This window comes from Myotis daubentonii, chromosome 4, assembly GCF_963259705.1.
Source record: "Myotis daubentonii chromosome 4, mMyoDau2.1, whole genome shotgun sequence".
NCBI classification, from domain to species: domain Eukaryota; kingdom Metazoa; phylum Chordata; class Mammalia; order Chiroptera; family Vespertilionidae; genus Myotis; species Myotis daubentonii.
Genome location: NC_081843.1, coordinates 37953146 through 37966855, shown reverse-complemented (window position 1 = coordinate 37966855; position 13710 = coordinate 37953146). Strand labels below are relative to the sequence as shown.

Sequence of the window (13710 nt, the reverse complement as noted above, 5' to 3'; positions counted from 1 at the left end):
CAGCAGATGAATGAATTAGAAAACTATGGTACACCTACACAATGGAATACTACGCTGCTGTAAAAAAGAAGGAACTCTTACCATTTGCAACAGCATGGATGGAACTCGAGAGCATTATGCTAAGCAAAATAAGCCAGCCAGAGAAAGATAAATATCACATGATCTCACTCATTTGTGGATAATAAAGACCATTATAAACTGATGAACAATAATAGAACCAGAGTCATAGAAGCATCGAACAGTCTGTCCAACCTATGAGGGAAGGTGCAGTGAGGGGGTAAGAGATCAACCAAAGGACTTTTATGAATGCATATAAGTATAACCAGATTGGGGGGAGAGTAGTGAGGGCATGTGCTGAGGGGTGGGGGCAGCCGGGGAGAGGTCAATGGGGGAAAAAGGAGACTTGTGTAATACTTTAAACAATAAAGAATTTAAATATATATAAATAATAATAATAATTCAGGGGAGATAAGACCTACTGAACAATGCCTATCCAAAGTAGACAAGCCTAAAATAAAAATTTAAAAAGCAAACAACAACAAAAAATTAACGTAAAAAATACTGATTTTGCTGGGTAAGAGGTATTCTTAATGCAGACAGGAACAAAATGAAAAGCTGCTTACTTTTATGTGATAGAACTATTATGATATTCTATGACAAACAGAAGGAAAGGAAACTTTTATTTATAGGCACATAGTCCTGGAAGCATTTTCAAGAATTTGGAAGATGAAACCTATAGCTGAAGAATATGTTTATGCGACACCTTACCATCAGCTAAAGGCAGTTAAATTAAGCCACACTAAATGTAATTTGATTGCATATAGCTGTTGGTGAATATTGCCTAAACTATCTTCTGTCATTCACTAGAACTTAGCCACATTCCCAACTTAGCCATGCATTTGCCCTAAATGTGCTGCTGCTGGACTGGGACAAAAATATATACCAGATAGTTTTCACAGCTAAACTGAAAAAGACATGTTAGCATGTGAAATATGAAACTACAGCCCATTAGGAAAACTAAAGCTTACATTTAAAAAAAACCCACAGTAACCAATCTAATATCCATATGATGACATTAAAAGAAACATACTCATACCATAGCTAAGTTTATTTATTTGTTCATTTATCTTTAATTTTGTGTCCTTGAAATAAAAGCTACTTAAAATAGTTATATTCTGAAAGTAAGGAAAACAATAGGTACTTGGAGAAACAATTTACCTCACTTTGACCAAGAGCAGGTTCTATAGTTAAAATGTTCAAAATCATTCACAGTATCCTTAAAATGTAATTAATTGTACTAAAATCTAGCAAAGGCAGGGTAGAGATGAGAAACATTGCACACTGAAATATGAAAGGATTGCATTAAGAAAAAGATTCCTAGGTCAGGACTAAGAAAGAAAGATAATTCAAGCATTTCACAGCTTTGATTATTTATATCTGTACTAAATGGAAGCATCTAACAGAAATTAGCAGCCTGGAACAATTTTCACCAGTCCTTCATATATTTTTCAATGCCTGGGTATTGAATGAAGTATACACAACGTCAGTAAGTGATAACACTTGCAAGAAATGCAGTCCTGGATCAAGGTATTGTATTTCAAGTTCTGTTACATTTTTACTTGACTACAGCAGGATATTTCTTTAGAGTAGACTAATTTCCTTCAGGCATTGAGCCATGGTAATTTGTGAAATGGCCTGTTTCTCTCTCTCTCTCTCTCTCTCTCTCACTTTTGTCTCAACAGAAGCTAAAGGTATATTTCAGGAATATTATAAAAGTAGGATTTTATTTTGTTTATTTTTGTAGGCATTATTACTTTTCCATTTCTACTATGAAACAAAAATTATTTAGTAAGTAAAATGAAGAAATAAGGAGGTATGTTGCGGTTTATATCTTTTTCCCCTAATGGCAAAGCTCAAAAGCGTTCATCTGATCCTTTCATTCCAGGGTAGAATAGATTTTTCTATCAATAACAAACACCTAATTTTGTTTCTAAGAAAGGTGTTTTGGAGGCTCTCAATTTTTCCAGTGATCTTCAGCAGAAACCGAACTGCAAAAATAATGGAAATTACTTTACCAGGCTTTTTTTTTTTTTTTTTTTTTTTTTTTGTATTTTAAAAGGGATTTAAATATACGATGGCACAGGGAAAACAACATTGGTCCCCACCATTTGGGAAAATTCCTCAGAATCCACTAAAATGCAATTTCCTGACCATTGTGTTATGCTAAATAAATCAAGTTCTCGGGGTCTCAAATGTCCATTTCTGTAATTTGGGTGGAACTGGGTTTGGGGGAGTAAAAACAGGCTGGAACCAGTCAAGAATTAATGGATAACCTAAAACCACAGTTCCGTGTTTCCTCACCTTGATGATGGATTTGAGTCTATTTCATTGTTTGTGAATACTGTCATCAGATTAGGCAAATATGTATTCTAGTAGGTCAATTTTGCTATTTTATTTTTTTTTTAGGATTAAAGGAGTTTGTTTATTCATAGGAAACTACTAAAAGTCATAATTGAAATGTTATATTAGAACTCTTTTACAATTAATTTTTAAAGATCTCAACTCACATGGTTTACTGAATCTTTTAAAATTAATTTGTCTGTACTATCTGTGCATTCTTTAACAAACACCTAAAGTGTCAAATGCTTTCTTTATCTAATATAATACCATAAAGACCTCTTGCAGAAAATACCATTGTCATCCCCATGGTAAAGATGAAGGCATTCATTTGCTAGAGTTCACACAGTTACCACAAGGTTCAGCTGGAGCACAGATCCCGACATTTGGGTCCCAAATCTTGGGCTATTGACCACCATGCTCTCTTCTCTCTCAGCATTTGTTTATTTTTAATTGTACTTAAAACTTAAATTGTCATTTCTCTTTACAATGTTCCTCTTGTTATTAGAACAAAACTTTAAAAAATAAATGTGTTATAAAAGTTAAAATGTGGTGTGAATATTCCCAATTTTGATTTACAACCTGGATGACATGGGAAAGAATAACTTCTTGTTGAATTTTTTATCCTGGAATCTATCTTTTTCACAGACTTCATGTTAGTAATGATGATGTTACCCACTGTGCCTCAAATAAAGAACTCTTTCTTGTCTAGGCTTTCATAGAAAAGTATATGTGCAACTTTCCATGTAAGCCATTTTGTTTGGGTTGAAGTTAAAGGGGTGAGGTCACTTTGGTAACTCCCTATGAAATATTGCTGTTAGTTGACTAAGACTGTCAAGGTAATGCCCAAGTAACTTAACTCAATTGTTTCATTTGTGGGAAGAAACTAAAAGAGTTTAGATTGGCAACTTCTGATAAATATGCTCGGAGTAGTATGTGCTAATTCTGCCTCAACTGTCAGCTTTGGGCTGCTGTTGGCTGCCCCGTTGGACATCCTACCAGTCTTCGCACTACCAGTCTCACTTTCTTGGATATGACCTTTTCATTCATGAGATACATGGGGGCTTTTAAACTCAATCCTGAAAATCCCACTGCTAGCCTGGTATATGACCAGTACACCCTTTCCAATGATTTAAAAAAGCATAAATGGTTCATATTTCCATTTTAAATTTTATTTTATAGACAGGCAACAAATTTCTAAGCTACTCAATGCTCTGCTTCCAAACACAAATGCACCATGAAAGCAGATTCCTAAGAGCAAAGAACTTTTACTATCAACTGATTACAAGTAATTGCCTATTTTATATGGAGAGAGGAAGAAAGATAGAGAATGAGAGACACACACATCCTGCTGAAAGTCATTTTTGCTTAGCATCCATAGGAAAGCATGGCAAGTTAAGACAGGCTTTGATTCTCAAAGCTATTAGTTCCATTAAAAAAGTTTATAACATATAATAAAAGTTTATATGTCAATTATACCTCAATGAAAGAAAGAAGACCAAATGAAAAGGCTGGAAGAGAGTGAGCATAGGGAAAAGAAAAGGAGGGGAAGAAAATGGAAAACATAATCCATTCACTCACTCCTGTTTATTCAACAAGCACTTATTAAGAGAATACTCTCTATTAGGTGTTGAGGCATTGTGAAAAGTTCCTGAAAACTAGATCATAAGAATGTGGTTGGGGAGTAGGAATTATAATGAGGAATTGAATTTAACCCAATTTACTTTTGGGTTCAAGGTATCACAAGGAGATGACAAAAAAGTTTCCATTATTGTCCCTGTGTTAAGAAAAATTTATAATTTTGCTCTTGGGGAAAAGAGTACGGGGAACTTGGAGGAGGAAGGGTTAGGGTTAGGGTAATGTTGAAGTACTTCTGTTTCTCCTTTATGATTTCTTGACCTGTATTATGAGCCCAAAGCCTAATGGAAGAGCCCTAAAGAGTGATCTAGATCAACTTAGCTTGTGAGCCGGAGTAGGATTACTGACCACTCAGCAGATGCTTCCTCATGAAGCTAGGAGGAGGCCTGGGCATCACACAGGCCTGGGATGAGGTTGACGTCACCCTAACTGAAGAGTGTTAAGTATGAGGGTCTTTATTCCCCAACTGGGCACCAAGCAACAGTGGGAACAAGGCTCCAGAATGCTAGTGATGGAGTGACCTAAGCTGCTTACACAGACATCAATCATAACAGAAGTATGAATGAGACACCTTTTAGAAATAAATGGATCAAAAGGAGGACAAATATTCCTCTGGAAAATCAAAATGACTCTGGCTCCATAGTTTGTTCTATGCTGAGCAAACTAGTGGGAACAGTGGGCCCTACTCTGAAGGAGACACCTAGTTACAAAAGTGCACAGAGTGTATGTGTCTGGAACAACATGCAACTATGTAGGTCAATTATAACATTTTAAAAATATTTTTATTGGTTTCAGAGGAATGGGGAGAGAGATATATAAACATCAATGATGAGAGAGAATCATTGATCGGCTGCCTCCTGCACACCTCACACCGGGGATCGAGCCCGCAACCTGGGCATGTGCTCTGACCGTGACCTCCTGGTTCACAGGTTGATGCTCACCTGTTCATAGGTTGATGAATTATAACTTTTAATATTAAATGAAAAAAGTAAGTTCCATAACAGCATTAAATCTTTTTTTTGTAAAGTTTTAAAAACTGAGATGTATAACAGTAGTAGTAATAATAAATGGAGTGTCTATAGGTTTAATAAAAGTACCTTTAAAAAAGGCAAGACATGTTGAATCCCAGATACAAAGTGATAGTTATGTGGGGGAAGGGGAGGCATCATGGGTAGTGCAGGTAATTATCATAGTCCTAGATTTTGTTTTTGGTGGTTTCATAGGTGCTTATTTTATTATTTAAAATAATTAACTAAAAAAAATAAAATAAAATAAAATAATTAACTAAATAAAAGCAGGCTATAGGTGGAATAATAATGAGATTATGTAATAAAACAAATCCTATTATTAATATAATTCTGTGAACACAGAGAAAGAGCTACATATTATATAAACGCATATGTATGTATGTAGAGAAAGAGTGAGAGTGAGCAGGAGAGAGAGATGAATTGCTGAATTAAGAAATGCAAACACCATAAAGTAGAAAAAGATTGACCTGTTTTCTACTTAGAAAGGCCTAACCCACCCCACTGAAAGGAGCAGCTGTATTCTGGCTGCTCCATCAGTTCTACCTTCACTGGTAGAATGCAACTTCTTTGCAGTTGATGACGAGGATTTTATCAGCTTTTGTTAAAACATATAATGACGGATATCTTTTTTTCTTCACAATAGACTTTCACATACACCCTTTTAAATAATGTTTGTGTTTTTGTAAAAAGCAAATTATAATCAGTTTCATTGTAATTATCATCTCTGGCTCACCTCTCCCTTACTGTCTATTTTACTCCTTCTTCAAGCCACTGCACATATTTTAATGAGATTTTTTTTCCTTGACAATTAATGACAATACCATTAAAGTGAAACACATTTCATTTGATGCTTCTAAGCACTTAATGATTTATACAAGTAGTAGTTTTAAGGTTAAATGAAATTCTGCTCAAGTTCCAGATTTTCATTCCACATGTGAGAAGCACTAGATGTGCATATATTGTCTACTTGGCAGCACATAATGTGCCATGGACACAGTGCCCTGGGGGTTACGGTTGCAATGCCCCATTACAAAGGCTCTACTAGGGTTGTACTCACTGTTCCAGGCAATCAGGAGGGAGACAAGAATTCTGCTACAGGAATTTGTTGAGAGTTTAACAGAGAAAGTAGCAAATAAATGGGTCTTTTCCTTCCTCTTCGTTTTTATTTTTTTTTGAGTAAATAGTACATTTACATGGCTCAAAGTAAAACACATATTAGAGCACTCAAGAAGTCTTTTCTGTCTCTTTCTCCAAGCCAGTCAATTTCCATCCCCACAATATCAATGGACACAGATTTTCCAATATCCTTCTATGGACATTCTATGCATAATAAGCATTCACACACGCTTTATCTTTTTAAGATGAAAATGTTTTACAACTTGCTTTTGTCACATAATAAAATATCTTAAACATATGTTTATATCAATATATAAAGTCAACAACCTTTCTTAAGGATGAATAGTTTCCACTGTGTATATGCTTCACAATTTAACCAGTTTACTCTCGTGCGTATGTTACTATATTTTGCTATTACAAAAAAGACAGGAGGAATAAGCTTGTAAGTCCATCATTTGATTGAGGATAGGATAAATTATTAGAATTAAAATTATGAAATAAATGTTATGTACATTTTGATAGATAGTTCTAAATTGCCCTCTACCAAGGTAGTACCAATTTTACACTTATCAGGATTTATGAGTGTCTATTTCCCAAAACTCACACGGAAGTTTTTCCATTAGAATTTTTGTTTTATCCAAATTTATAGGTAAAAAAATGTTATCTCATAATTTTATTGTGCACTTTCTTATTTTATTGGGTATTTTCTTATTGATTTGAAGAATTTTTTATGTATTAGAAACATGTCTTTATTTGTGTTATTAGTTGCAAGTGTTTTCCGAGTTTACCATCTGTCGTTTATTCTTACTTGTAGTGTGTGTTTTTTCTTTTTATTGCCTTGCAATTTATTTTATTTAATGTAGCTGAAATTTCCAATCTATACCTCTAGAACTTTTAGGTGAAGTAACATATAAGAAATACTTTCTCAAATCTAAGACTGTATAAAATCCCCATGATTATTTTAAATCACTATACCTCTTTTGTTGATATTTACATCTCCGATTCAGTTAGACTCTATCTTGGTATAAGATGTGATGACACCAAACTAATTTTTTTCCCAAAAGATACCCAGTCATTTCAATATCATTCACTGTATATTGTATCATTTCTCCCATTGATTTAAATATTATATATTTGTGTAATTACACTAGAATTTCTATCGTGTTTCATGGGGCTGTTTGTTTACAGGCTAGTAAATAGTATCTTAAATATTTTAGCTTTCTTACAAGTTTTATATCTAGAAGAGATAATTATCAACTTTTCTTTTGAATGTTTTTCCCTTTCTTATCTTTTCATAGAAATAACAGAGTATATTTGGCTATTCTAAAACTATTTCTTTAGACCTCTACTATTGACTCCTTTCTATAAATAAATACTTCAGTTCCACTTATTCCTACTCTTAATCTCCTAAACCTTCAATTCCAATGCTAAAGTCATAGTAAATGAATTACTTAAGACATTTTAATGAATAGAAAATACAACAAAAATCCATGATTAAGTATCTAACACATCAGCCATGAGAGGCAGTAGAACATACATTGAAGGGAAAGGTTAAGTTTTTCAAGAATTAGTCCTTGTGGGCTATCCTTCCAAAAGGTTCCTTGGAAACCAGCTACATCTGAGTGCTTATATTGATCAATCTGCACCCACATCACAAGGCTTGGACCCCTGAACCCTGATGACATAAAGGAAAGGTTCCCCCACTCATGAAATGTGAGGTGAAGAAAAAGAAATGGAGGTCAAGGTTCCATCTTTTTTCAGACTTTATCATATTTGAGGAGAGAGGCAGTGCTTTTATCAATCATGAAAATTCCACTGCCAGTGCCAGGACCACTAAACTGGGTGTAATTGTGGCCTTTTGCTGGATCGCAGGTCATACTACATAATACAATAAGCAAAGAGAGAATTGTGCTCATATTGCTGCTGCTGTCTTCATGAATTTCCCCCCTGAAATGTACTCTGTGGGCTGGGATGTGTGCTGCCAGGTTATCCACCTTTGTTTGCTCAACAGTCACTAAGAGGGGAAGCTCTAGAGTGAATCTAGCAGGTTGGAATCCTGGCTCTGTGGTTTCCTACCTTTACAACCTCGAGAAAGTTACTTAGCCTCTCTGTGTCTCAGTTTCTTCATCTATAAACTGGGTTCATGGTAGTAACCAACCTCACAGCCCTGTGTAATGAGTAAATAAGAAAATCCATGTAAAGTAATTTAACTATTGTCTACAATATATTAAATGTTCCATAAATATTAGCTCTTACGAAGATGTTATTTTGGTACGCACAATCTGCTAGCAGAATCAGATAAGAAAAATAATTAAAATACAATGTAAAAAGTGCCATGAAGGAGGAACAGCTTAATAGTTATGGAAGCAGAAAGTAGGTTTGGGATTTTAGCAGCCTAGCTTTCTTATTTAAGAAAGAGGAAATTTATGTTTTAACTAGTGTTCTAAATGTCTTTTTAAAAGAACTTAAAAGATGATAGTTTTGTGGTTTTTAAATTGATTACCTAAAAAGTTTTATCTCTTTCCAATATTTACAATCCCCTTACTTAAATCTCAATTTTAATATATATAGCTTTCTTTTTGAGGAATAGTCAATGAATTTATTTAGCATTTATTTTAAAGTTAAAAAATATAAAGTTAATACACTTTTGGTACTATGAGTACAAGCAAGTACTTTTCAGTTTAGAACAGAAGTTTATTTTTCATGGTTTATCAAAGCGGAGTTGGAACAGCAGCTATAGCTACTATGCCAACAAGTTTTGTAAGTTTCATGAGCATAAATAAAATTATTTGTTGTCAAAGATTTCAAACAACTAAATGCTGTGGTAATGGAACAAAGCTGAAGACTCTTCAGAATAAATTGTAAACAACTATTTGGCCTATAAAGAGGCACTGAAGGGAAACTTTCCAATACAGTGATGCTATTTTCCTGCCTTCCATTTAAGCCAGGAAAGAATAACTAGTTCCAGGAATGTTAAAGAAGGTATAGTCTGGAAGGGAGGATCATGCAAGGACATCTGGCACCTACGTGTGCTTTATCCAAGTGGACTAAAATTCAAAATAGCATTTATTATAAAAAAGAAAAATTCTGGAAAGTCTTCTGATATACCATTTCATATTATATTAATGGGTTCTGCTTGCCTTCTTCATTTAAATTAAACAAATACTTAGATGAATGAATCTTTGAATAAAGTAAGTAACCGAAACAACCTTCTCTTTGGATGTGAAGACATAGTTTACTGCACCAAAGAATCATTTTGCCGACTGTGTGACAGAAATGGGGAAAGCTTTTGTAGCCAATCTGGCCCACGAGAAATAAGACATGACTTCAGTAGGCATAAGAGGTTTTATTAAGTCTGGGACCCTAACTGAGTAAGAAGGAAAATAACTGATTCTCTTCTTTCTTACACACACGCACACGCACACACAGATTCCTTTCTGCTTTGGGCTCAGAGTTACAGCTTGGACAGTAGTCTGTATCTGAACATGCATGAGAAGAACCCATATGAGAATCCACCCAACCAATGAAATAAAACAAAACAAGTCTCAATGATAGACACTGAGTCATATGCTTCAAACACTGAACTGGGAGATGAATATCATTCCACCTTTTTTATTTTCATTTTAGTATAAACTGTGTATGTTCAAACTTAAATTTCCAGCAGAACAAGCCTTTGAAGATAAGATTTTAGTTAAGAAGAGACATCCAAGTGAACAAGCAGAAGAACATTCTTCCTTTTAAATAGAGAGCAAAGGTGTCTCACCTCAAAAGCATTAGCTGCAGGTGAATGAAGAGGGACAATGACACAAAGATCTAAAAATGCCAAATTGCATTTAATGTTTATGCTCTTGGTCTTTGAATGGCAAACAGAACAAAATAAAACTATGATAAAAATGAAAAAAGTCAGATGAAGGAAAAATTCCTATGATAAAGATCATTGGCCTCTTTCCAAATACAATTTTAACTGTCCACAAATTTCAACTTCTTTTTGGACATTCAACCCAAGTCAAAGAAATTAACTTATTATGCACACCACTCCCAACTAATCAACACATATTTTTTGGAGCCTACAAAACATCATGAACAATTCCAGGAAACATCATTTTGTTTTTGTCCTTAAGGAACTTACTCAAGTGTTGGAGTGAGATGGTCAACAAACAAAGTATCAATAACACAATTTTTAAAAGTTAATAAGCTAACTTTGCAGTTTATTATTAATGCTACAACCATTTCCTCAATCACTCAGATCCAAAACACTGGAACGACCTTTCCTATTTCTGAACAGACTTAGTAAATTAAAGATAGAAAAAAATTCTTTAGAGAATTTCATTGCCATATAAACAGAAATATGATATGTGCTATAATGAAATAGGAACAGCATCATTTTAAAATAAATTTTCCAAAACTACTTTATTTTATATTCACATTTAATCCACATAAAAAACTAAAATACATTACCTTTGACAGTTTGTCAAAGGTTACTGTTATGGTTGTATTTTTATTTGGAGCAAACACTAAATTTATGTCACCATCTTTACATTGATAGAATATAAACTACACATAAACTGACTATAATTTAAAACCTGTCACTGAGTGAGGCAGTAGTTTACAGTATTTCCAGATACATTATACTACCAATTACATTAAATAATTTACATAAGGAAATGCCACTTTATCTTTTGCATAGAAGAATACTATTACCCAAAGAAAATCGATAATGTTGTCACTCTTAAGACCTATCTAAATAAGTATGACTTATACAAAAAGTAAAGACTTCATAAATCCTTTAGTTTTCAAATTCTAATTACCACTTCTTCCAATTCTGCTATTCCCCTCCAATCCCAAATATTAAATCACATAATTCTTTCTGGGCAGTGGCTAACTGAATTTGGCTGCCTGGGCAGGAAGCAAGGAAAGGGATGGCTGGATTCAGGGCTCAGGGTGGTGCCTCCATTACATCAATAGCCCCCTTTCCTAAAGAACACAGACAAGTGTGAATACAGAGTTGCACTGTCTTTCTCCAAACTCTGTCTTGGCTCTGTATGTTGTTTTGATGAAAAGTGATTTAGAAAAGGCTCATTCTATTTTCAACTAAGAAGAAATATATATTGTTTGATGATTAATGGAAATGTTACACCCATTTAAATCAGTCAGTGGCTGTGCCTTCTCATCTATAATCATACACAGTCTTTTTGTTCCTAAATCTACCATCCTTGAGTCTTGTTCGGATATTATTCCAGAAGTACAAAGTGAAGGGGGTGACAAAAGCTTGAGTGATAGAATCAACCCCCAAAAATGTCAGTAGAAGAAGTAAAAAAAAGTAGTAAGGATGCAGCAGCAGCACTACCCAAGTTTTTTGCAGATTCCTAACCCTGGTTTAATTCCTGTGCTAACTCAGATAATTTTCTATTTTTCTTAACCTTCCAATATAGGCAGACTTTGATTATCAACATTGCATTTAAGTAGTATAAACTAGTTGAACAGTCATGCTGTCAGTTACAGAAAGAATTTATTTGGTCTTTAAAATAATTAACCACATTTTATTATCTTCTCTTTTGGGTGAGCATGAACTTAAGTTTAATAATGCAAAAATTTGTGAGGATTATTTTGGAGCTAACTATAAATGAACTAAGGCAAATAGGAAATATAGAATGATACATGTCCCTTGGGCTCAGATAGCATGTGCACCTACTCTATCTCCTGTCTAGTGAAATCATTCATGTTCCTGTTTGCTTTCTTTAATTAAACTCTAGAGTTTACCTTTTCCCATTTTTTCTTCTACAGAGAGGAACACAACTTTTTATAACCAAGTAACAAAAAAATAAACAGAAACACTGCCGTTTGAAAGGAAAAGAACAAAAATATTATATACACCAGAGGGTTATTTTAGTTATTGAAGGTAAGGGGGTCTAAATGAACTTGTGACCATTTTTTTGCATAGGAAGCAATTACATGCTTGATACTTTTAGTCTCTGGAACTCAGAAAATGCTTCCAGTTATGATCATAGTAGGCAATATGGAATAAATTGAAAATACTGAATTTCCCATATACATTTTTCCTCCTCAGTTAAGCTAAGATTGGCAAAAACAAATTTTTAGAATAAAATTTTCTAAACTTTGAGATGAGAATGCTTACATCACACACAAAAAATGAGGATATACTGTATTATTTTTAGAAAACTACCTCAGTTGAAATAAATTGATTTAGGTAATATAATAATTGAAAAGATAAACATTATACTTCAATACTAACAGAAGCATAACGATTATTCCAAATATCCATGTTCATTAAACCTCAACACACTTAAAAGCTTCTTGAATTTTATAATGATGAAGCTTTGGATCACAATTGTAAAAAGTTAATTTATTTTATTTGAGTAATGCTGATGGAATTTGTATTTCAATACTATAATCTAAAACTATATTCTGGAAAATTATTATTATTTTAAAAATATTTTTGCCCTAGCTGGTTTGGCTTGGTGTATAGAGCATCAGCCTTTGGACTGAACAGTCCCAGGTTCAATTCCAGTCAAGGGCACATGCCGGGTTGTGGGCCCGATCCCCAATGTGGGCCTGATCCCCAATGGGGGGTGTACAATTATGCTTGTTTTTCAGTTTGGTGGGCAGTCAAGCAATAATATTCAATATAAAAATTAGAATATTTATTGTATAATGTATGACAGAGTATGAAAATCATTGATGTTTCTATTTCTTTCCCTCTCCTTCCTCTCTGAAATCAATAAAAATCTATTTAGAAATATTTTTGAGCATGTATTGGGGGTGGCAGGGGAAAGATCAATGGGGGAGAGAGGAAGGAGACTTATGTAATACATTAAACAATAAAGAATTTAAATTAAAAAAAGAAATTTGAGTTTTCTCATCATAAAGGTGATAAATATAGCCCAGTTGCTATCCTTAAGAGCTCTCAGTCTAGCTATCTTACGTGGTGGGAAATACTCTTTTTAAAAAAGGAATTGTGAACTATCAATCATAATGCTTTAAACAGTTATCAAATTTGTCTTTGTAATTAAATAACTATGAACTATATAAGAAGTCAATATCATCAGCAGTATTGAAGTGAGGCAAAATAAGTATTATCTTTTAAGGTGATTTTTGTATTATTCCTCAGTCAAACATTTTCTCACATTACTCATACTTTCAGCATTAAAATATGGTTTTTTATGTAGTTTATGCAAAACATTGAGCTTTTATTATTAAAAATATATTTTTTTGAGTAAGCTATTCTTTCACAGAATACCTGTTTTGGTAATTTCCAAATCCCCCCTGAGTCAATTATGCTTGTTTTTCAGTTTGGTGGGCAGTCAAGCAATAATATTCAATATAAAAATTAGAATATTTATTGTATAATGTATGGCAGAGTATGAAAATCATATGAATCATTTTACAAAGGACACTATATTTCACTTATACTTCTCTTTACCCAATTTTAATATTTATATAATTTTGTAAGTGAAATGGCAAAAATTCATTATGGAAAAATTCTAAGTGGCTGGATTCCATTCTCATTACA

The 13710-nt window shown here is 33.6% G+C and overlaps 1 protein-coding gene across 1 annotated transcript in view; it reads right to left on the bottom strand.

Moving 5' to 3' along the window:
- FBN2 (fibrillin 2) overlaps window positions 1-13710 on the bottom strand; it is a 253809-nt gene that overhangs the window by 144012 nt on the left and 96087 nt on the right. The gene's annotated exons all lie outside the window — the stretch shown is intronic.